This window comes from Prionailurus viverrinus, chromosome B2 (assembly GCF_022837055.1).
Source record: "Prionailurus viverrinus isolate Anna chromosome B2, UM_Priviv_1.0, whole genome shotgun sequence".
Classification (NCBI taxonomy): Eukaryota; Metazoa; Chordata; class Mammalia; order Carnivora; family Felidae; genus Prionailurus; species Prionailurus viverrinus.
The window spans coordinates 119072514-119095019 of record NC_062565.1 but is presented as its reverse complement, the minus strand read 5'-3'; the positions used below and the strand labels follow the sequence as shown (position 1 = coordinate 119095019).

The following is a 22506-nucleotide window of genomic DNA, read 5'->3' as shown; positions in this document are numbered from 1 at the left end:
CTCTCTCTCTCTTATTCTCTCTCTCTACCTCCATGTGCACATTGCTACATTTGTGACCAGCAGAGAAGAATATTTTTCTATCTCAACCCTAATCCTAAATTCAATGGATAATAATGAGCCATAGCCACAGAAAATAAATATAGCTGCTCAGCTCAGGTGGGAGGGGGGCATGGTTATTACAGAACTGAGATCATTATCATGGTTGTCTGGTAGTCCTTATCTTTTCTTCTTTTTTTTAAATTTTTTTTTCAACGTTTTTTTAATTTATTTTTGGGACAGAGAGAGACAGAGCACGAACGGGGGAGGGGCAGAGAGAGAGGGAGACACAGAATTGGAAACAGGCTCCAGGCTCTGAGCCATCAGCCCAGAGCCTGACGCGGGGCTCGAACTCACGGACCGCGAGATCGTGACCTGGCTGAAGTCGGATGCTCAACCGACTGCGCCACCCAGGAGCCCCTTTATCTTTTCTTCTTAACTGAACATTTTCCATATTATTAACTATTTCATGAAAACATTTTGTATGCCTACCTAATAGTCCATTCTTCTCTTGATGGTTATTTTGGTTTTATCCCAAAGTTTGTGGGTTTTTTTTTTTAGTAATATATAAATAATACTATGTTGAACATGCTTATACTTAATTTTTTTGTTCCCATATCTGATTTTCTCCTTAGGACAGTTTCATACAAAAGTAAATGCTGATCGGTAAGGATCTGAAATTTCTAACTGTGTAATAGTAAAAATCCATACACCTGTCCTATTTATAAAATGTCACTTGTAAATTATTCTAGTAATTCTTGAGACAAAAATATCTGTTCACTTTCTTGCACATACAGTGAAATTATTACATTAGTTTAGATTTGTAATTTGGTACAAATTGATCTGTTTTAATGTAATATTTTGGATTTGTGGTTGTCTCTTGGTCATATAGTGTTAAGTATTGCAACTATCAAAAGCTGATGCTTTTTTAATTCCTAGAATAAATTCTTTTCATTTCTAGACTTTGCTATAAATATCTGTAAATATGATGCCACATTAGTCAGGTCTGAGAAGATGATTAGTTTTGGAGAAAGCATCTTCTGGAGTAAAGCATCACCTTGCTTAAACATGAAGAGGTTTATAGCATCTCAGAGAGTAAGAGGTGCACACACTTGAAAATGTAAACACCAAGATCTATCACAAGGCGTATATGAACCCCAAATGAACACTAAGCATGTTTAGCAAGGAGAAAGCACTGCACCACCAATAGATTGTGTTTAAATGTGTCACTTACCTTACTAGGTATGTAGTATCTCCCAAGTACACAGGCATCCTGCCTTGTTTATCTATTGATCCTTCACTGAGAGTGGGAATCCAATGTGTTTGCTGAATTGTTTGGTAGACAAACAGCTAGAAAAACAAAGGAATGGTAGTGATCGATGAGGATCTAAATAGAGCTCCGTAAGGAGCTGGGTGTTAACTGCTCATGGTCAGACATACATGGGAAATCTGGAAGAAAAAAAAAAAAAAGAGAAGAATGTGTCAATTCTTCTTCCAAACCACTCCTTTGGCCTTTGATCTCCTTCAAAGGAGTCAACTATACTTCCACAGGATTGATAAAAGATAAATTTCTCCACGTCTCCCATATATCTATCATCTTGCTCAGATGTACATTTTACATTTGTTCATTGATAGAATTGGTGAAAATGCCAGGCTCTGGATTCAGGAGTGAAATATTCAAACTCTAAGGCTCTCAACTTTATCTTTAAAGTAAGGCTAACAATAGCCCTGACCACACAGTGATTGGAGGATTGAATGACAAAAGTGTGCAAGGTGTTCAGCCTGGTGCCGGCCCCGTGGACAGTAAGTGCCAGCCTTCATGGTGCCAAGAATAAACATGGCCCTTGCTGCCACTTGTCATACATCCAAAGCTTATAAAATATTTTCAGCTCTTTTTCAGGTCAAAATTCCAGGCTGACTCAACTGAGGGAGGTTGAATTCAAATGGAAATGATATTTGATGAGTCTGTTTATTGTCTAACAGTCATGAATGCTGAAAAATGTTTTTAAATATCTAAGATTTCCTTCTGACTAAATTCAGAAATTCTCCCAAGTTGGTAGGGCAACCTCTAGAAAAATTAAGTGCCCAGGAAGCATTTTCTGCCTCCAGACCTTTTTAAGAACATACATCTAAGGGCACCTGGATGGCTCAATCAGTTAAGCATCCAACTCTTGGTTTTGGCTCAGGTCATGATCTCAGGATTCCTTAGATCAAGCCCCATGTCAGGCTCTGCACTGTCAGATTTGTTGCTTGGGATTTTCTCTCTCCCTCTCTTTCTGCCCCTTCCCCACTCGCTCATGCTTGCGCTCTCTCTCTCTCTCTCTCTCAAAATGAATAAACATTCTTTAAAAAGAACATAATCTACTCTCTAACAATACCATTATTTGCTTGGACATAGTACAATCTAGGCTGTTTTAAAAAAATAAGTAAACCTCTATGCCCCCATATTTTAACTTAATTTTAATTTAATTTTAATTAAATTTTAACTTAATAGCACATTGGGCATTCAAGGTAAAGTTTGCATCAATTTCCTTCTTAATAAATTGTACATCTGGGCTTAAACTAATAGCTGTGGCTATTCTGTTAGGAGCACCTCATAGAAACTCTGCTAAAGGAGCAAGTTTGTTCATTTTTGCTGATCTTTACTCAGCCTTTGATGCCATGGCCTGGTATTAAGTACTGTTATGAACTAAGCTCTTTGAATTCAAATATAACCCTAGTTATTGATTTTAATAGAGAACTAGCTCCTTATCAGTATGGGACCTGTGGGAACGTTCTTCACCTGGGTCTGATAACAATGTTTACTGGGATTATAAGGAGTGTTCCCTGGCCCCCTGAACCTAAAGCACTTGAAATCACTTTCTGATGAGCTGAATGCATAAAGAGCAAAACAATAAGCATTCTTCCATGTGCAGGCAACATGATTCATTGTCACACAACAGTAATTATCTTAACAGAGCCTGGCCCTGCTATTTATAGTACTATTAGAAATAAGAGCTAAAGCTCAATGTTTCCAAAGTAAAAGCTATAATTTTTGGAAAATGACTTTTATTGTTTTGAGAATGCAACTCTTTCAGTTAACTAAGGGTACATTTTACAAGTACCAAAAATATCTAACAAGAAGGTACATTAATTAAATTTTAGCCTCTGAGAGTACTTTGTTGGGGATTTTTTAGTGACATGAGACAGACCTGTTAATATTGATTTTGAATTTTTCTTTCTTTCTTTTTTAAAGTTTATCTATTTATTTTGAGAAAGAGAGTACAAGTGGGGGAGGGGCAGAGAGAGAGCGAGAGTGAGAGCGAGAGCGAGAGAGAGAGAGAGAGAGAGAGAATCCCAAGCAGGCTCTGCACGGCCAACGCCAGCACAGAGCCCAATGCAGGGTTTGATGTAGGGCTCAGTGTGGTGTTACATGCAGGGCTCGAACCCAAGAACTGTGAGATCATGACCTGAGCCAAAATCAAGAGTTGGACACCAACCAACTGAATCACCCAGATGCCCTCTTCTCTTCACTTTTTAATTGGATTTTTGTTTTCTTTTTATCGAGTTTTAAGAATTCATTGTATATTATCAGAGAAATCAATGAAATTCACTTCATTCTCTTAGCTAGCCTTTCACAGAACAGAACCTTTTAATTTTAATAAAACCTGACTTATTAATTTTTTCTTTCATGGATTATGCTTTTGGTGGTGTATCTAAAACATTATTGCCAAGCCCAAGATCACCTAGATTATCTCCTATGTTGCCTCTTAGAAGTTTTATAGTTTTGCATTTTACATTTCAATCTATAATTCATTTCAGTTAATTGCTTTTTTTAGAACAATTCAGAAAGATAAAATTCTAGTTTATCGTTGGACAACACTGTTTCACACATATATGAAACAGGCCGGAAAAATAAATAAATAAACAGCAACTTCACTGACAAAAAAAGGAAAAAAGAAACACCTTTATCTTTGGCCTTTTTAACCATCTCATACAAAGCAACTACTTAAAGTATAGCTAAGTACACACAAGAAAAGTTACCAAAATGCTCAGAGTAAGATTGGTTTCTTGTTGTCGTTTTTGCTTTTTTTTTTTTTTTTACAAAGTTTTATTTCTCCTTTGAGATTATAATGAACATGGACACACCACAAGTAGAGTCAGAAGGAGGACAGAGAATGTTCCAAACGCTGTTTTGGTCATCAGAGATCATTAAAAATGACCCCTAAAAACATGTGGGAGGGGTAGAGAGAGAGAGGGACAGAATTCCAAGCAAGTTCTACACTGTCAGCACAGAGCCCGACTTGGGGTTTGATTTCATGAACCACGAGATCATGATCTGAGCTGAAATCAAGAGTCAGATGCTTAATCAACTGAGCCACTCACATGCCCCCCCCACACACCTTTTCTTTTTCCTTTTTTAATTCCTGAGAACTACGAATTCCTTGCAAGTGCAGCTTGTTTCTGCAGATTATTTTCCAAACATGTACAAAATGGAACCAAAATGGAGAATCCCTTAAGAACCCGAAGAGATGAAACATTTAAAGCTACATTATCTGGTAGCAAGTGTTCCAGCCTTCAGTTGCCAGCCACTTCCTCATCCTGTTCCCAAGAGTTAGCTGGATGAAAACCTCTTCCCAGTGATTGTTTTCACTTCTTTTTTCTTGGCACCTGGGCATGCATGACTTAGCACCTTGAGGAATGTGTTTGCCTGCATACTTGTGTGAATATGGGCCTGAAAGTCCTTGATGTGGTAGTGCAAATAGTCCCAGAACGTGGGAATCACCCAGAACATGGTGTTGTCTTAAGACTGGCATTGGTGTAGTGAGGGAACAGCATGAAGCGAAGATAGCCAGTGTTGTCACCCATGATAGCATCTGTCTTTCAGCTCGAGAGGAGGTTCCCTGTGGCTAAAGAGGACCTGTAGGGCTGTATGGCTGGCTCTGCCTCCTTCTTCGAAGTCCCGCATGAACACTTTTCCAATGGCCACATCATCAACATCCTTAAGCACTATGCTGAAGACGACTGTGACTCTGTCTTTTTAAGACTCGGCATACATGGTCTCATCATCCCTACATGGATAACTGCCCTGTTCTCTCCTTCTTTATCCTCTTCTTGGAACTGGAAGTATTTCTCAAAGACAGAGGCAAAACAATTTCATTTCAACATGCCAACCTGATCCACAGTGGAATCTTGGATGCCGACAGATTTCCAAAGTCACAATAGCAAAAAAGATATTGTATCCTGACTCAGGATTTACCAAGAAGCTCCCATACACTCTAATAACTCATCAGCACTATGTGCCTCGATTCCTTGCTGAATTTCAAAGAAATACTGACCATCACTTTTGTTTTGTCTCCATTAGGATTTGAAATACGATAGCGGACTCCATCGAAATCTGCACATGTGACTGCTGCTTCTGGTTTGCTGTGAGGGGCTGCATTCTCGAAATTGAGTGCCAGCATCTCCTCAATGATGCACTTGTTTGCCTCCAGCAGGATCCTGGCAGCAGTTGGCCCCAACGCCTGAACCCGCCTGCCCAGCCACCTAGCCACCACCACTGCCACCTCACCCACCTATGCTGAGTGATTTATTGTTGTTGTTGCTTTTAAGTGCTTTTGAGTTTTTACCCTGATGATGTTTTAAGAACATTTTTCATCTTTCAGGCTTTCAGATTTAATCATTGTATGATTTCCTGAACCTGGAATGGCTTTTTTGTGGAATTAGCCATTCTGTAGTATTTATTAATCATAGTATTCAGATTCTCTCAGTGGTATTTGCTTATTCCATCAAAAACTGTTAGTGATATCGTGTTTTCTGTCAAGCATCACGTAAGCAGCACATAGTTGAATTTTGATTTAAAAAATAGGGGCGCCTGGGTGGCGCAGTCGGTTAAGCGTCCGACTTCAGCCAGGTCACGATCTCGCGGTCCGTGAGTTCGAGCCCGGCGTCAGGCTCTGGGCTGATGGCTCAGAGCCTGGAGCCTGTTTCCGATTCTGTGTCTCCCTCTCTCTCTGCCCTTCCCCCGTTCATGCTCTGTCTCTCTCTGTCCCAAAAATAAATAAACATTGAAAAAAAAAATTTAAAAAATAATCTGAAAATCTTTGCTTTGCCCTTTTCCTTTTATGACATAGCTGTTCTATTTGATCTCACCTCAATCGTTTTATTGCATGTTTCTTCTTTTTTTTTTTTTTAAATGATTTGAAGTTTCATTTGCTTTCTGCCTTGTACTGTTTGGACTATATCTAAACCTGTTTTCTGGTCTTGTTTTGCTTTATTTCTAATTACATTTTAGACTTTTGCTCACTTTCTCCTTGAAAGTCTTGCTTCCTGCAGCATCCATGAAGCCATGTATCTCCTGATTCTTCTGTCTTCCCTCTGGCACTTTCTTCTCAATTATGATGTTAGGCTCCTCCCTCTCTTCCCATTCCTCAAATGTTGATGCTCTTCAGAGCTCCCCTTTTCTTCCCCAACCCACTTTCTCCAGGCCATTTTGACCAGTTCCTTGGACTTAATTATCATCCATACGTTAACAATTCCCAATCCTTCAGATCTATCCTAGATCCCTCACCTGTACTCAAGACCATAGACATAAAACTAACTGCCAAATATCTCCATTTGGACATCCCACAGGCACTTTAAACACAATGTGATCAAAATGACTCTTGTTTCTTTCCCAGTGAACCTGATTCTCTGCCAGAATTTTCCCTCCAGGATTTGATAGCACTATCCACTTCAATCCTAAAGCCAGAAAATCTGGGAAGATATTTAACCCTCTGGTTTCCCTCAGCCCTCATAGCTGTCACCACACTTTTCAGTATTCTTGATTCTGGATTCTACATAACAATGGAATTCATCTTCCTCTCCCTGTTCCCAGAGCTTCTGCTATGGAGTTAAGTGACTACCAGCTCTTACTTACTTAGATCCTCCAAAAGCTGCCTAATTGGTCTTTTTCAATCTATCCTCCCTCCTGCAAACAGAAGAATCTTCTAAAATGCAAATCTGTGTTGCTCCCACACTTAAAACTCTTCAATGGATTTCCATTACTTTTAAATAAATCTTGGAAGGCCCTCCTTGATCTTGACCTCACTTATTTCTGCCATCTCTTCTTTTTTTTTTTTTCCTGCCACCTCTCCTTGAGCCACCCTCTCTATCTCACTATATTCTCCAGCCATAGCTATACTACGTTTATGTTAGCTCCTTGGACATGCCATGAACCCTATGGCAGCCACTGTAAATTGCCACCAGTATCCATCCATTTTCTTCTTTTTAAAGAATTGATCTCACTCCAGATTTAGTAGCGTGCATAACTGCTGGTTACTACTTTTACCAGCCACCCCTGCTGTTAGGTGTGGCTCTGTGACCAGGCTTTCATGAATGGAATGTGTGGAAGAGTGATATGTGCAACTTTAATGTCACTTCCTTAAAAATAAGTTGATTGCCCTTCATTCCTTTCGTGGGGCTGGAGTGTGAATGTGGAGCTGGTGAACAACTTTTGACCATGAGAATGAGAAAACACACAAGGATGTTGGGAAGGCTATAAAACGGAAGGAACCTGTGACCATGAAGGACTATGTGGCATACAGATTTTTGAGTTCTTAATTATAGCAGTTTAGCCTATGTATCAGTCAGGATCACTTGGGTAATGCTGCAGTAACAAACAACCCTTAAAGCTAAGTGGCTTAACACAACAAAGGTTTATTTTTCACTCATGCTACAAGTACAGCACGGATCAGTAAAGTGGCTTTGCTCACGTGGTCATTCAGGGATCCAGCCTAATAGATGGCTTCATCTAAATATATTCTTTAATGAGGACATAGGAGAGAAGGACACTTGGCAAACTGTGTTCTGTCTCTTAAAGTTTCCAGCTGGGAGTCAGGCACAGTACGCTCAGGGTGCAAGTCATACTGTCTCACCTAATTCAAAGAGGATTAAGGACAGATAATCCTATCATGTTTCCAGAAGGAAGGGAAGACCAGAATATGTGTTACTAGTCCTGATGACTAGCTCAGCTTCTGCCTTAATGTGTCTTAACTGGTGTTTCCTCAAAAGAGGTAGCCTCTGTTTCTCTTGCTTAAGTGTTCGTAGGATGTTTTCTTTATGTTTCCAAATATATATTTCAAAGATCTCACAAGACTATATCTTTTTCTTAATCCTTCCTGCAATAATTACCCTTGGGAATCCTAAAGTAACTGTTCCCTTTGCATAATATTTTCCTAAGTATTTATCTCAATATCTGAACTCTCTCCAAAGCTCCAGTCCTAGATTTCCAACTGCCAATACCTGTCAAACTTGGCAAGCTTAAAACAATTGACTGCAGTACTTAAATCTGATTCTTCTGAGTTTATATTCTTATTTTGTTTTATCTCTGTATCTCCAGGCCTTAGAATTAGGGCCTGGCATGAGAAGGGGCACTGCATACTTAAAGAATGAATGAATATTATAAAGATTTTTATTTATTTTTAATGTTTATTTATTTTGAGAGAGAGCATGAACAGGGGGAGGGGCACAGAGAGGAGGAGAGAGAATCCCAAGCAGGGTCTGTGCTATCAGCATGGAGCCTGACACAGGGCTCCGTCTCATGAGCTGGGAGATCAGGACCTGAGCCAAAATCAAGAGTCAGGCGCTCAACCGACAGAGCCACCCAGGTGCCCCTGTAAAGATCTGACAATGGCTTGCAAACCAGGAATCTTCTCTGATTCCAATTTCCTCCTTACGAGCCTGTGCACAGTCCTTCTCCTTGCCACAATTGGATAGTCCATTGCTCTTTGCCTAGCAACTAAATGATTACAATAGTTTTCTCACGGTTATCCCCATCAACATATTTTTTTCATTCTTCAACCTACTTTATGCAATGTTCCCATATTAATTTCCTCAAAGCATGTGACATTCTACAGCCCTGTAAGGAGTGCAATCACACGCAAGCAGTATGGTAAGTTCTGAAGGTAAGCACAAATAAGGCACAGTCTCCACGCTTGAGCAGCTTACAGTCCAGTGGGAGACAGACATGTGTCTAGAGACACAGAACCGGGAAAGCAGAGCCAAAAACAGAGGAGCACAAAGGTTGAGTGACAGATGTGACAGATGTTGAATCAGCCAAGGAGTCAGAGAAACGGAGTCACTTACTTCATGTCCTAACAGACAATTAGACATTCTCCAGAATCAGCATTAGATGGAAATAGGAGTGATTCCTGTTTTGAGTCAGGAGGGGGAATAACTGGGCACCAACTGGGGTTAGTTTGGGAGTGGGCAGGGATTGACGGCAATTTTATCTGAGGACCTCTGTTTTCTCTCTGATGCGTGAGAAGGACAAAGGATGAGTCACTGTGCTTGCTGTGTAGTCCTCCAGGAAGGCCTGGATGTGCTGCCAGCTGGTGAGGATGGCTTGGTTCCCCATACCTGCTGGAAACCTCTAGCTACGTCGATTTAATTCGATTTAATTCTACAAACAGGTACTGATGTACTGGGACCAGTGTTTGGCTAGAGTAGGTAGCTGCTCTTCCTTGTCCTTCCTTGCACATCTCCAGAATTCAAGCTGTGTTTTGGCTTTCACAAGAATACTCAGATATACACTGCTTTCCAGGGGAGGGAGCCTGAAGTCAAATGAATTGCTGCATGGATTTTGTAAATTCAGAGCAGACCAAATTGCTTAGAAGCAAAGCCTTGGCAATGTTTTATTTACACAAGCCAGGCTTTTTTCAGAAAGAAAATAAGAGGGTTTGGGTTGGGGAAGGGGGCCGGGAAGAGTATTATTTTTGGAAATCCAAGGGCTGAATATGAATATAGAGCCAAAGCCTGGAAAATTAAAAGCATAGATTTTGGGAAGGGAAAGATCATCCTGTCCCCTGACTGCACCCCGCCCCCGCCCCGCCACCACATGCACCCCATCAAAAGGAATATAGTCTGACCAGCAGGCAGTTAGATGTGGAATTTTGTAGTTTACTTTAAGTGTGCCTTTTGTGCAAGGCCCTTGGAGAATAAAACAGATCATGTGATCTGATGAAGGTGAGGGACAAATCCTCTTAACAGAAGCACACGAGGAGTGTTCTTTGTCTTCCTACTGACCTAGACTTTGTTACGATTCCTGGCCTTTATGCTTGGGATTCCAGAAGCATACAGTTTTTTACAAGATACTCTAGAAATGTTCATGGACCTTTCCCTGATGAATTTCCAAAAGGACTAGAAACGCCACTTTAGAAAATACACAGGATGCTGAGGTCACATACATGAGCTGCCAAACACCAGCAGAGACAGGGCATTGGATTAAGCAGAATTGTACCCTCCCACCCCCCGCCCCACTCATTCGACGAACCCGTAAAAAAGAGAACCGGAGGCTTTCTGAAAGAGAAAATCTAAGCTTCTGTGCTCCAAGGCACACCCTAGAAAAGACTTACTAGCTAACTAATAATTATCAGGGAAATCAAATTACCTTTATAATAAGAAGCACACTACTCTTACTTTACACGAAGAACTGCTGAGGATTACCTTGAAATCTCCTTGAAATTGGTCTAGAATTGCTTTATGGTAAAGAACCTAAAAGACACGTTTTCTTTCATTCTCTCTTTCAGGCAGATTTGTAAGAAAAAAATTAATGCTATGAAGCCAGCCATTTCTTTTCAAAAGATAGATCCTCCCCTGTCACACCTATTTTTTTTTTCAATATAGAACTTTAGTATTGCTCAAAAGGATATGAGCATGTCAGGTGGCCTTTAAAAAATCCTTTTAAAAGAAAGAAAAAAATAATAATCCAGACAGACAGGAAATCACCAGAATTCCTTTAACTCTTTATAATTTCTGGAAACGAGGACACCTAGGGGCACCTGGGTGGCTCAGTAAGCATCTGACTTCAGCTCAGGGTATGATCTCACAGTTCATGAGTTCTGGCCCCACATGGGGCTCTCTGCTGTCAGCACAGAGTCTGCTTCAGATCCGCTGTCCCCCACCCCCTCGTCCCCTCCTCAACTTGTTCTAAATAAATAAATAAACTTAAAAAAATAATAATTTCTGGAACTGAGAGAAGAGCTTGGAGTGTGGTTAATTTCTCCCCAAGGAAATGTCAAACTCTCGTCAGTGGAGAAGCCTCTTGTCAACATTTAGGACTCCAAGGTGTGTAGGAACATGAGGAATCTTATAAGCTATTCCAGTCACCTGAACTTTTGTCAAGGCAAACCAGACCGATTCTGAACGGGTGGGTCATGGGTGCAGCCGGTGCCCCCCTGGATCCTGTCATCTGGCTGAGGCGACCATGCCCCAGCTGGTGTGAGTGTTGGCCTCTGATGGTTCACACCTTCCCCTGTCACAAAGGCTGAGCCTTCAGCTGTGTGAGAGTCTCCTGCCTGGGAGGTCATGCCCTGCCCCAGGGATGGACGGTAGAACAGTTGGCACCCAGTGACTGCCCACAGAGGTTCAAAAGGCTGGCCTCTCCTCGGGGCATGACAAACTCTGTGGGACAGCTGTAGTCAGCGTGTCCCCTGTGGGGCCTGGCTGAAGCCAGGCCATAGCTCGTCTTGACTTAGCTTTCCTTTTTGTCAGATATCTTGCTCTTGCAACTTTCTCTCTCTGGAGAGGATTCCATCAACAAACGTCTTCCACAAGAATCCTGTCTGAGGCTCTGCTTCTCAGAAAGCCAACCTGAGACAATGCAACAGAATAAAATCTGAGACTCTCTTATGTTATTTCTACAATCCCTCTTTTCTCCTTTTTCCTCTCTATGCCAGTCAATATTCATGTTTTTCATATTTTCTTTCTTTCCTTTTTTTTTAATCAAAATCTTCCCTCAGGAAAAGATCTGACAGCTTCAGCCTCATACACATTAATGATATATTAGGTTTAAGAGTCTCTCTCCCAGGGCATTGGCATCTTTTTTTTTTTTTAATTTTTTTTTTCAACGTTTATTTATTTTTGGGACAGAGAGAGACAGAGCATGAACGGGGGAGGGTCAGAGAGAGAGGGAGACACAGAATCGGAAATAGGCTCCAGGCTCTGAGCCATCAGCCCAGAGCCTGACGCCGGGCTTGAAGTCACGGACCGCGAGATCGTGACATGGCTGAAGTCGGACGCTTAACCGACTGCGCCACCCAGGCGCCCCTGGGGCATTGGCATCTTAACGTGATACAAAGAACAGGACTGGAATTAAGGGATGCATTATTGGTGGCTCCAGAATTCTGAAGGGCTGAGTTAACTTTTCAGCAACTAAACCATCACATCACAGGTCATTATGTGCTCTACTTAAACATATTTCACCTTAATTAGAAAGGGCTGATGTCATTTGCTTGTGCAAAATTAGAACTCCTGACGTTGTCACAAGGACTCCCAGGGGCCCTTCCAGCTTCCCCGTTCTTGTGAGGTCATGAAGGGGACTCTGGAAGCAGAAGCCAAGTGTCTCTTTCCCCACCGCTGTATCTCATGGCCTCACTCTTTCCCTGGAATTATGGAAAATTAGACCTGCTAGTTCAGCATTTCTCCAAGAATTCTGTGTCCAAGCACCTTGGAAAACATAACTTATTATCCCCTTTTCAGGAGGATGTATAGTATTGTTATTATATGAAGTCTAAGAAATAAGATTCAATGTATTAAACAAATTTAAATATATTAAATAAAGAATCCTATTTAATTTACTAAGCCCAGGCTTCTCTAAACTTATCCATATTCGAATCCATTTTTTTTTTTATTTTTTTATTTTTTTTATGAAATTTATTGACAAATTGGTTTCCATACAACACCCAGTGCTCATCCCAAAAGGTGCCCTCCTCAATACCCATCACCCACCCTCTTCTCCCTCCCACCCCCCATCAACCCTCAGTTTGTTCTCAGTTTTTAAGTCTCTTATGCTTTGGCTCTCTCCCATTCTAACCTCTTTTTTTTTTTTTTTTCCTTCCCCTCCCCCATGGGTTCCTGTGAAGTTTCTCAGGATCCACATAAGAGTGAAACCATATGGTATCTGTCTTTCTCTGTATGGCTTATTTCACTCAGCATCACACTCTCCAGTTCCATCCACGTTGCTACGAAAGGCCATATTTCATTTTTTCTCATTGCCACGTAATATTCCATTGTGTATATAAACCACAATTTCTTTATCCATTCATCAGTTGATGGACATTTAGGCTCTTTCCATAATTTGGCTATTGTTGAGAGTGCTGCTATGAACATTGGGGTACACGTGGCCCTATGCATCAGCGCTCCTGTATCCCTTGGATAAATTCCTAGCAGTGCTATTGCTGGGTCATAGGGTAGGTCTATTTTTAATTTTCTGAGGAACCTCCACACTGCTTTCCAGAGCGGCTGCACCAATTTGCATTCCCACCAACAGTGCAAAAGGGTTCCCGTTTCTCCACATCCTCTCCAGCATCTATAGTCTCCGGATTTGTTCATTTTGGCCACTCTGACTGGCGTGAGGTGATACCTGAGTGTGGTTTTGATTTGTATTTCCCTGATAAGGAGCGACGCTGAACATCTTTTCATGTGCCTGTTGGCCATCCGGATGTCTTCTTTAGAGAAGTGTCTATTCATCTTTTCTGCCCATTTCTTTACTGGGTTATTTGTTTTTCGGGTGTGGAGTTTGGTGAGCTCTTTATAGATTTTGGATACTAGCCCTTTGTCCGATATGTCATTTGCGAATATCTTTTCCCATTCCGTTGGTTGCCTTTTAGTTTTGTTGGTTGTTTCCTTGGCTGTGCAGAAGCTTTTTATCTTCATAAGGTCCCAGTAATTCACTTTTGCTTTTAATTCCCTTGCCTTTGGGGATGTGTCGAGTAAGAGATTGCTACGGCTGAGGTCAGAGAGGTCTTTTCCTGCTTTCTCCTCTAAGGTTTTGATGGTTTCCTGTCTCACATTTAGGTCCTTTATCCATTTTGAGTTTATTTTTGTGAATGGTGTGAGAAAGTGGTCTAGTTTCAACCTTCTGCATGTTGCTGTCCAGTTCTCCCAGCACCATTTGTTAAAGAGGCTGTCTTTTTTCCATTGGATGTTCTTTCCTGCTTTGTCAAAGATGAGTTGGCCATACGTTTGTGGGTCTAGTTCTGGGGTTTCTATTCTATTCCATTGGTCTATGTGTCTGTTTTGGTGCCAATACCATGCTGTCTTGATGATGACAGCTTTGTAGTAGAGGCTAAAGTCTGGGATTGTGATGCCTCCTGCTTTGGTCTTCTTCTTCAAAATTCCTTTGGCTATTCGGGGCCTTTTGTGGTTCCATATGAATTTTAGGATTGCTTGTTCTAGTTTCGAGAAGAATGCTGGTGCAATTTTGATTGGGATTGCATTGAATGTGTAGATAGCTTTGGGTAGTATTGACATTTTGACAATATTTATTTTTCCAATCCATGAGCAGGGAATGTCTTTCCATTTCTTTAAATCTTCTTCAATTTCCTTCATAAGCTTTCTATAATTTTCAGCATACAGATCCTTTACATCTTTGGTTAGATTTATTCCTAGGTATTTTATGCTTCTTGGTGCAATTGTGAATGGGATCAGTTTCTTTATTTGTCTTTCTGTTGCTTCATTGTTAGTGTATAAGAATGCAACTGATTTCTGTACATTGATTTTGTATCCTGCAACTTTGCTGAATTCCTGTATCAGTTCTAGCAGACTTTTGGTGGAGTCTATCGGATTTTCCATGTATAATATCATGTCATCTGCAAAAAGCGAAAGCTTGACTTCATCTTTGCCAATTTTGATGCCTTTGATTTCCTTTTGTTGTCTGATTGCTGATGCTAGAACTTCCAGCACTATGTTAAACAGCAGCGGTGAGAGTGGGCATCCTTGTCGTGTTCCTGATCTCAGGGAAAAAGCTCTCAGTTTTTCCCCGTTGAGGATGATGTTAGCTGTGGGCTTTTCATAAATGGCTTTTATGATCTTTAAGTATGTTCCTTCTATCCCGACTTTCTCAAGGGTTTTTATTAAGAAAGGGTGCTGGATTTTGTCGAAGGCCTTTTCTGCATCGATTGACAGGATCATATGGTTCTTCTCTTTTTTTTTGTTAATGTGATGTATCACGTTGATTGATTTGCGAATGTTGAACCAGCCCTGCATCCCAGGAATGAATCCCACTTGATCATGGTGAATAATTCTTTTTATATGCCGTTGAATTCGATTTGCTAGTACCTTATTGAGAATTTTTGCATCCATATTCATCAGGGATATTGGCCTGTAGTTCTCTTTTTTTACTGGGTCTCTGTCTGGTTTAGGAATCAAAGTAATACTGGCTTCATAGAATGAGTCTGGAAGTTTTCCTTCCCTTTCTATTTCTTGGAATAGCTTGAGAAGGATAGGTATTATCTCTGCTTTAAACGTCTGGTAGAACTCCCCTGGGAAGCCATCTGGTCCTGGACTCTTATTTGTTGGGAGATTTTTGATAACCGATTCAATTTCTTCGCTGGTTATGGGTCTGTTCAAGCTTTCTATTTCCTCCTGATTGAGTTTTGGAAGAGTGTGGTTGTTCAGGAATTTGTCCATTTCTTCCAGGTTGTCCAGTTTGTTGGCATATAATTTTTCATAGTATTCCCTGATAATTGTTTGTATCTCTGAGGGATTGGTTGTAATAATTCCATTTTCATTCATGATTTTATCTATTTGGGTCATCTCCCTTTTCTTTTTGAGAAGCCTGGCTAGAGGTTTGTCAATTTTGTTTATTTTTTCAAAAAACCAACTCTTGGTTTCGTTGATCTGCTCTACAGTTTTTTTAGTTTCTATATTGTTTATTTCTGCCCTGATCTTTATTATTTCTCTTCTTCTGCTGGGCTTAGGCTGCCTTTGCTGTTCTGCTTCTAGTTCCTTTAGGTGTGCTGTTAGATTTCGTATTTGGGATTTTTCTTGTTTCTTGAGATAGGCCTGGATTGCAATGTATTTTCCTCTCAGGACTGCCTTTGCTGCGTCCCAAAGCGTTTGGATTGTTGTATTTTCATTTTCATTTGTTTCCATATATTTTTTAATTTCTTCTCTAATTGCCTGGTTGACCCACTCATTCGTTAGTAGGGTGTTCTTTAACCTCCATGCTTTTGGAGGCTTTCCAGACTTTTTTCTGTGGTTGATTTCAAGCTTCATAGCATTGTGGTCTGAAAGTAAGCATGGTATAATTTCAATTCTTGTAAACTTATGAAGGGCTGTTTTGTGACCCAGTATATGATCTATCTTGGAGAATGTTCCATGTGCACTCGAGAAGAAAGTATAGTCTGTTGCTTTGGGATGCAGAGTTCTAAATATATCTGTCAAGTCCATCTGATCCAATGTCTCATTCAGGGCCCTTGTTTCTTTATTGACCGTGTGTCTAGATGATCTATCCATTTCTGTAAGTGGTGTATTAAAGTCCCCTGCAATTACCACATTCTTATCAATAAGGTTGCTTATGTTTATGAGTAATTGTTTTATATATTTGGGGGCTCCGGTATTCGGTGCATAGACATTTATAATTGTTAGCTCTTCCTGATGGATAGACCCTGTAACTATTATATAATGTCCTTCTTCATCTCTTGTTACAGCCTTTAATTTAAAGTCTAGTTTGTCTGATATAAGTATGGCTACTCCAGCTTTCTTTTGGCTTCCAGTCGCATGATAAATAGTTCTCCATCCCCTCACTCTCAATCTAAAGGTGTCCTCAGGTCTAAAATGAGTCTCTTGTAGACAGCAAATAGATGGGTCTTGTTTTTTTATCCATTCTGATACCCTATGTCTTTTGGTTGGCGCATTTAATCCATTTACATTCAGTGTTATTATAGAAAGATACGGGTTTAGAGTCATTGTGATGTCTGTATGTTTTATGCTTGTAGTGATGTCTCTGGGACTTTGTCTCACAGGGTCCCCCTTAGGATCTCTTGTAGGGCTGGTTTAGTGGTGACAAATTCCTTCAGTTTTTGTTTGTTTGGGAAGACCTTTATCTCTCCTTCTATTCTAAATGACAGACTTGCTGGATAAAGGATTCTCGGCTGCATATTTTTTCTGTCTAGCACCCTGAAAATCTCATGCCAATTCTTTCTGGCCTGCCAAGTTTCAAAAGAGAGATCAGTCACGAGTCTTATAGGTCTCCCTTTATATGTGAGGGCACGTTTACCCCTTGCTGCTTTCAGAATTTTCTCTTTATCCTTGTATTTTGCCAGTTTCACTATGATATGTCGTGCAGAAGATCGATTCAAGTTACGTCTGAAGGGAGTTCTCTGTGCCTCTTGGATTTCAATGCCTTTTTCCTTCCCCAGTTCAGGGAAGTTCTCAGCTATTATTTCTTCAAGTACCCCTTCAGCACCTTTCCCTCTCTCTTCCTCCTCTGGGATACCAATTATGCATATATTATTTCTTTTTAGTGTATCACTTAATTCTCTAATTTTCCCCTCATACTCCTGGATTTTTTTATCTCTCTTTTTCTCAGCTTCCTCTTTTTCCATAACTTTATCTTCTAGTTCACCTATTCTCTCCTCTGCCTCTTCAAGCCGAGCTGTGGTGGTTTCCATTTTGTTATGCATTTCGTTTAAAGCGTTTTTCAGCTCCTCGTGACTGTTCCTTAGTCCCTTGATCTCTGTAGCAAGAGATTCTCTGCTGTCCTGTATACTGTTTTCAAGCCCAGCGATTAATTTTATGACTATTATTCTAAATTCACTTTCTGTTATATTATTTAAATCCTTTTTGATCAGCTCATTAGCTGTTGTTATTTCCTGGAGATTCTTCTGAGGGGAGTTCTTCCGCTTGGTCATTTTGGATAGTCCCTGGAGTGGTGCGGACCTGCAGGGCACTTCCCCTGTGCTGTAGTGTATAACTGGAGTTGGTGGGCGGGGCCGCAGTCAGACCTGATGTCTGTCCCCAGCCCACCGCTGGGGCCAGGGTCAGACTGGTGTGTGCCTTCTCTTCCCCTCTCCTAGGGGCGGGATTCACTGTGGGGTGGTGTGGCTCGTCTGGGCTACTTGCACCGTGCCAGGCTTGTGATGCTGGGGATCTGGCGTATTAGCTGGGGTGGGTAGGCAAGGTGCTCGGGGGCAGGAGGGGCAGGCTTAGATCGCTTCTCCTTAGGTGATCCACTTCAGGAGGGGCCCTGTGGCAGCGGGAGGGAGTCAGATCCGCTGCCGGAGGTTTGGCTCCGCCGAATCGCAGAGTTGGGTGTTTGCGCGGAGCGAGCAAGTTCCCCGGCAGGAACAGGTTCTCTTTGGGATTTCGGCTGGGGGATGGGCGGGGGAGATGGCGCTGGCGAGCGCCTTTGTTCCCCACCAAACTGAGCTCTGTTGTCAGGGGGCTCAGCAGCTCTCCCTCCCTTTGTCCTCCAGCCTTCCCGCTTTCCGAGCAGAGCTGTTAACTTATGACCTCCCAGACGCTAAGTCGCGCTTGTTGTGGGAACACAGTCCGTCAGGCCCCTCCGCTTTTGCAAGCCAGACTCGGTGGCTGTGCTTGGCCGGCGAGCCGCCCCTCCGCCCCGGCTCCCTCCCGCCAGTCCGTGGAGCGCGCACCGCCTCGCCGCCCTTCCTACCCTCTTCCGTGGGCCTCTCGTCTGCGTTTGGCTCCGGCGACTCCGTTCTGCTAATCCTCTGGCGGTTTTCTGGGTTATTTAGGCAGATGTAGATGGAATCTAAGTGATCAGCAGGACGTGCGGTGAGCCCAGCGTCCTCCTAAGCCGCCATCTTGCCTCCCCAACCCTCGAATCCATTTTTTATGGCTCATCATTTAGGAAATACCCATCTGTTCCAATCTCATTTTACACATAAGATCCGGAGGCCCCGGAGTTAAGCTTCTCTGACTTTTCCAACTCCCTGGGTGACAAGCCACCTCAGCGAGGTGACACGTCCTAGAGGCAGTGCTGTCCCGCATCCACACTGACAATGTGCTGTGTGCCATCACTGGACGCTGTACCACTTTGCCAGCTGACGTAGGGGCACAGCCACCTTCACAGGGTCACTTCATGTGGTTAATTCAGTGTTGGCCATGTAAGCTTCAGACCTCCTATCGTATCTGTATGAATAGCCAAAACTGTCCCGGACCCAAGCTGACTAAACAAGTGACCTGTTTGTTTTTATTGGGTGTGTTTTGGTGAAGCTGAAACATGTCTTGGAGATCCCAGGATGTCACCTGTTTTAATTCACAGACATTCTGCGTTCCAGCAGATCTCAATGACTTTGATGATACCAATTCTCCGGTTTTTTATCAGCGATTTTTTTTTTCTTAACAAAGTGATTCACATATATTAACATTTAGCAATTCTAGATTCTTTTGCTTTCTGGTTTAAATTATCTACATTCTCTATTTAATAAGAGTTTGGCTTTTTTTTAAAAAAATTATGTTTTATTTATTTTTGAGAGCAAAAGAGACCATGAGCAGGGGAAGGGCAGAAAGAGAGGAAGACACAGAATCTGAAACAGGCTCTGGGCTCTGAGCTATCAGCCTAGAGCCTGATGTGGGGCTTGAACTCACAGGCTGTGAGATCATGACCTGAGCCAAAGGCAGAGGCTTAACTGACTGAACCACCCAGGTGCCCCATAATAGTTTGGCTTTTTGATCAATGAAGTCAAATTGAAAGGCTCTTATTCTGTGAAAAACCAAAGGGTTTACACTCAAATAGGCTTGTCTTTCAGCTCCAAGCCTGAGGACTCGAGTGTCTTCAGAGATATGTCACAAAGCTTGCGTATGTATAAATAAATTAGAGCCGTGAGTGTGTGTGCGCATTCCAAAATAAATCCTCAGGCTTCCTGCTCCCTTTTCAGCTCAGCTGAGGAAACTGTAGCCAAGAGCTGCTCTATCTGGAAAGAAAATCAGCCATTTTATACCCTGTTCAGTATGCAGGCTTTTACCTGGGTCTAAACGTGTGTATAAAGAAACCATTAGGACAGCTTACTTCTTGGCCACTCCATCTGCCACCTCAGCAGGAGCGGACACACCACAGAGAACCTGACCAGGCCAGTCTGGTGTGGCCACGCCCCCCATCACTAAGGAAAGCCTCCTGTGCAAGTTCAAGGATGCACAAGTTCAAGGAGGGCAGCCACGTGTGCACTGCCCTCACTGCCCTACAGCCTTGCAGCTCAGGACTGGCAGCCGGCAGATTGGCTTGGGGCATCAGTGCCCCTCTCCCTTCCCAACCATACCAGTGAGAGTGTCTCCTGGTTCCTGACCTGCCATCCATCCTCCTGGTTGGTTCTCACTGTGTACCAGTGAGGAAGAGAGCAAAGCAAAACAAATATTCCCATAGTTATATGCAGAAACATAATATTTCGAAGTTAACGAGGGCCTTGAACATCACTTCCGTGCATTGAGTTTCACAGGGAAAAAATCTGCTATTCCAGGAAGGCATGCCATCATCATTTCTCTCCCTGTGCTTTTGGAGCAGGTGTGTTTTGGAGCCTTTAGCAATACAGCCTTTCCCTTTGCAAAACCTCGATAGTGATGTAAGCCTCCATGTGCACGTGCACGCACATGCTGATTAGGGGGTTGGGAGTGGAAAACACCATGAAATGGAAGGGAGAATAAAGGGTGGCGATGAATTGAGTTCAGAGCAGTGAACAACACTTTGAATCCCATGAAAGATTCCAGAAGCCCCATGTCATGGGCTTAGGAGGCCACTGGCCAAGGCCGAGGCCCAGAAGGCTTCAGCTAGAGCAAACCCTCTCCCCAGTGTTCTGGGGCGGGGGGCGGGGGGGTCCTTCCTGCTCTCCCCCACACCCCACCCCTTTAATTAAACATATTTAAAGTAGTGCACACGGGTCTGCAAGAAAATTGTTAAACAACTTGAAGAACAGATGTTATCGTCTGAAAAGGAAGTATTCGTTTTCATAAAGTAAATTTGTGCGTATGTGTGGCCAGAGCTAATTCTCAGCAGATTTTGTTTCCTGCTTCTCCGGGAAAGTATTTGTTTTCTCTGAGCGGAATCATTGCTCATTCCTGGGGCGATTCAATTGTTCACTTGTATTTCTTTGCTAGGGCTGCTATAGCAGGGTATCGCAGACTGGGTGGTTTCAACAACAGAAATTTATTTTCTCACAATTCTGAAGGCCAGACATTCGAGATCACCGGACAGTAGTCCCCCCTTGCCCATGGTTTCGCTTTCTGTGGTTTTGGTTACCGGAGACGAACCTCAGAAGCAGATGACCCTCTACTGTCAGGTTCGTGGTCGCTCTAAACTACAAGGGTGCCTACATCATTCACCTCACCCCATCTCACCAGCCAGAGGAGGCATTTTATCATCTCACACCCTCACAAAAAGAAGAAAGGTGAGTACGGCACAAGAAGATGTTTTGAGAGAGAGACCATATTCATTTTTTATTGCAGCATGTTGTTATAATTATTCTATTTTGTTATTAGTTATTGTTAATCTCTTACCATGCCTAGATTATAAATTGAAATCTATCATAGGTATGTCTGTATAGGAAAAAACAGTACGTATAAGGTTCAGTACTATCCATTGTTACAGGCATCCAATAGGGGTCTTGGAACGTATTGCCTGCAGAGAAGGAAGGACCACTGTATTGGCCGGCCTGGCTTCTTCCGAGGCCTCTCTTGTTGGCTTACAGATGGCCATTTTCTCCCTCTGTTTTCATATGGTCTTTCCTCTCTGTGTGTCTGTGTCTGAATTCCCTCTTCTTATAGAGACACAAGTCATATTGGAATTAACTTTAAATTATTTTCATGACTTCATTTTAAATTAATTACCTCTCCAAAAACTGTCTCCAAATCCAGTCATATTCTAAGGTACTGGGGGTTGGGGTTTCCAAGACATGAATTTTGGGGAGACACAGTTCAGCTCATCACCTGATATACGTAGGAAGAAAAAAAAACACGAAACGAATTGGACTACAGTCATGGCATCTCTAGCTAAACAATGATCCTATCCTATAAATGGTGATGTTATTCATGACCAAACATACCGATGTTAGATCGTTGTATTCTGAAGCAGTTCGGTTGAGCAAGTGGATGTTGCTATGGGCAAAGGATGGGGAGTCACCTGAAGGTACACAACGTTCTCACTGTAGGTCATCTGCAGATGTGCTTTTTGCAGAACAGGAAATGAAACGCAGGAAAGCAAACCATAGACCAGGAGAGTCTCAGGAGAAATGGGTCTGAAGTCTGAGACACAGACACAGATATCCCACATTCTCAGCACGGGTTAAGTCAGCCGCTATTACAAGGATGAAGTCATGTAGCATCTTTGCTGGTCAAGCCACTGTTTAAAAGGCCTTGCAGCGGCTTCAGTTTCACCAGTGGGGTTAATATTCACCACCCACATTTGGCCGGCTGCCAGCATGGGGTGGGCAGGGGTGAGGGTTCCTGGATCACAGGAACACCAAGCCCTCTGCTGGATTTTCATCCACTTTCTGAGGCAACAGCTTTATCTTTAATTTGTGTGTGTGTGTGTTTAACTGTGGTAAAATCATAGAATATAAAATTTACTATTGTTGCATAGGGGTGCCTGGGTGGCTTGGCGGGTTGAGCGTCCGACTTGGGCTCAGGTCATGATCTCGTGGTTTGTGAGTTCGAGCCCCTCATCGGGCTCTGTGCTGACAGCTCAGAGCCTGAAGCCTGCTTCAGATTCTGTGT

General features: G+C 42.3%; 1 pseudogene; it reads right to left on the bottom strand.

The window, feature by feature from the left end:
- Nucleotides 1-4630: 4630 nt before the first annotated feature.
- LOC125166505 (actin-related protein 2/3 complex subunit 2-like) lies at nt 4631-19902 on the bottom strand (annotated as a pseudogene).
- Between the last annotated feature and the right edge of the window lie 2604 nt (nt 19903-22506).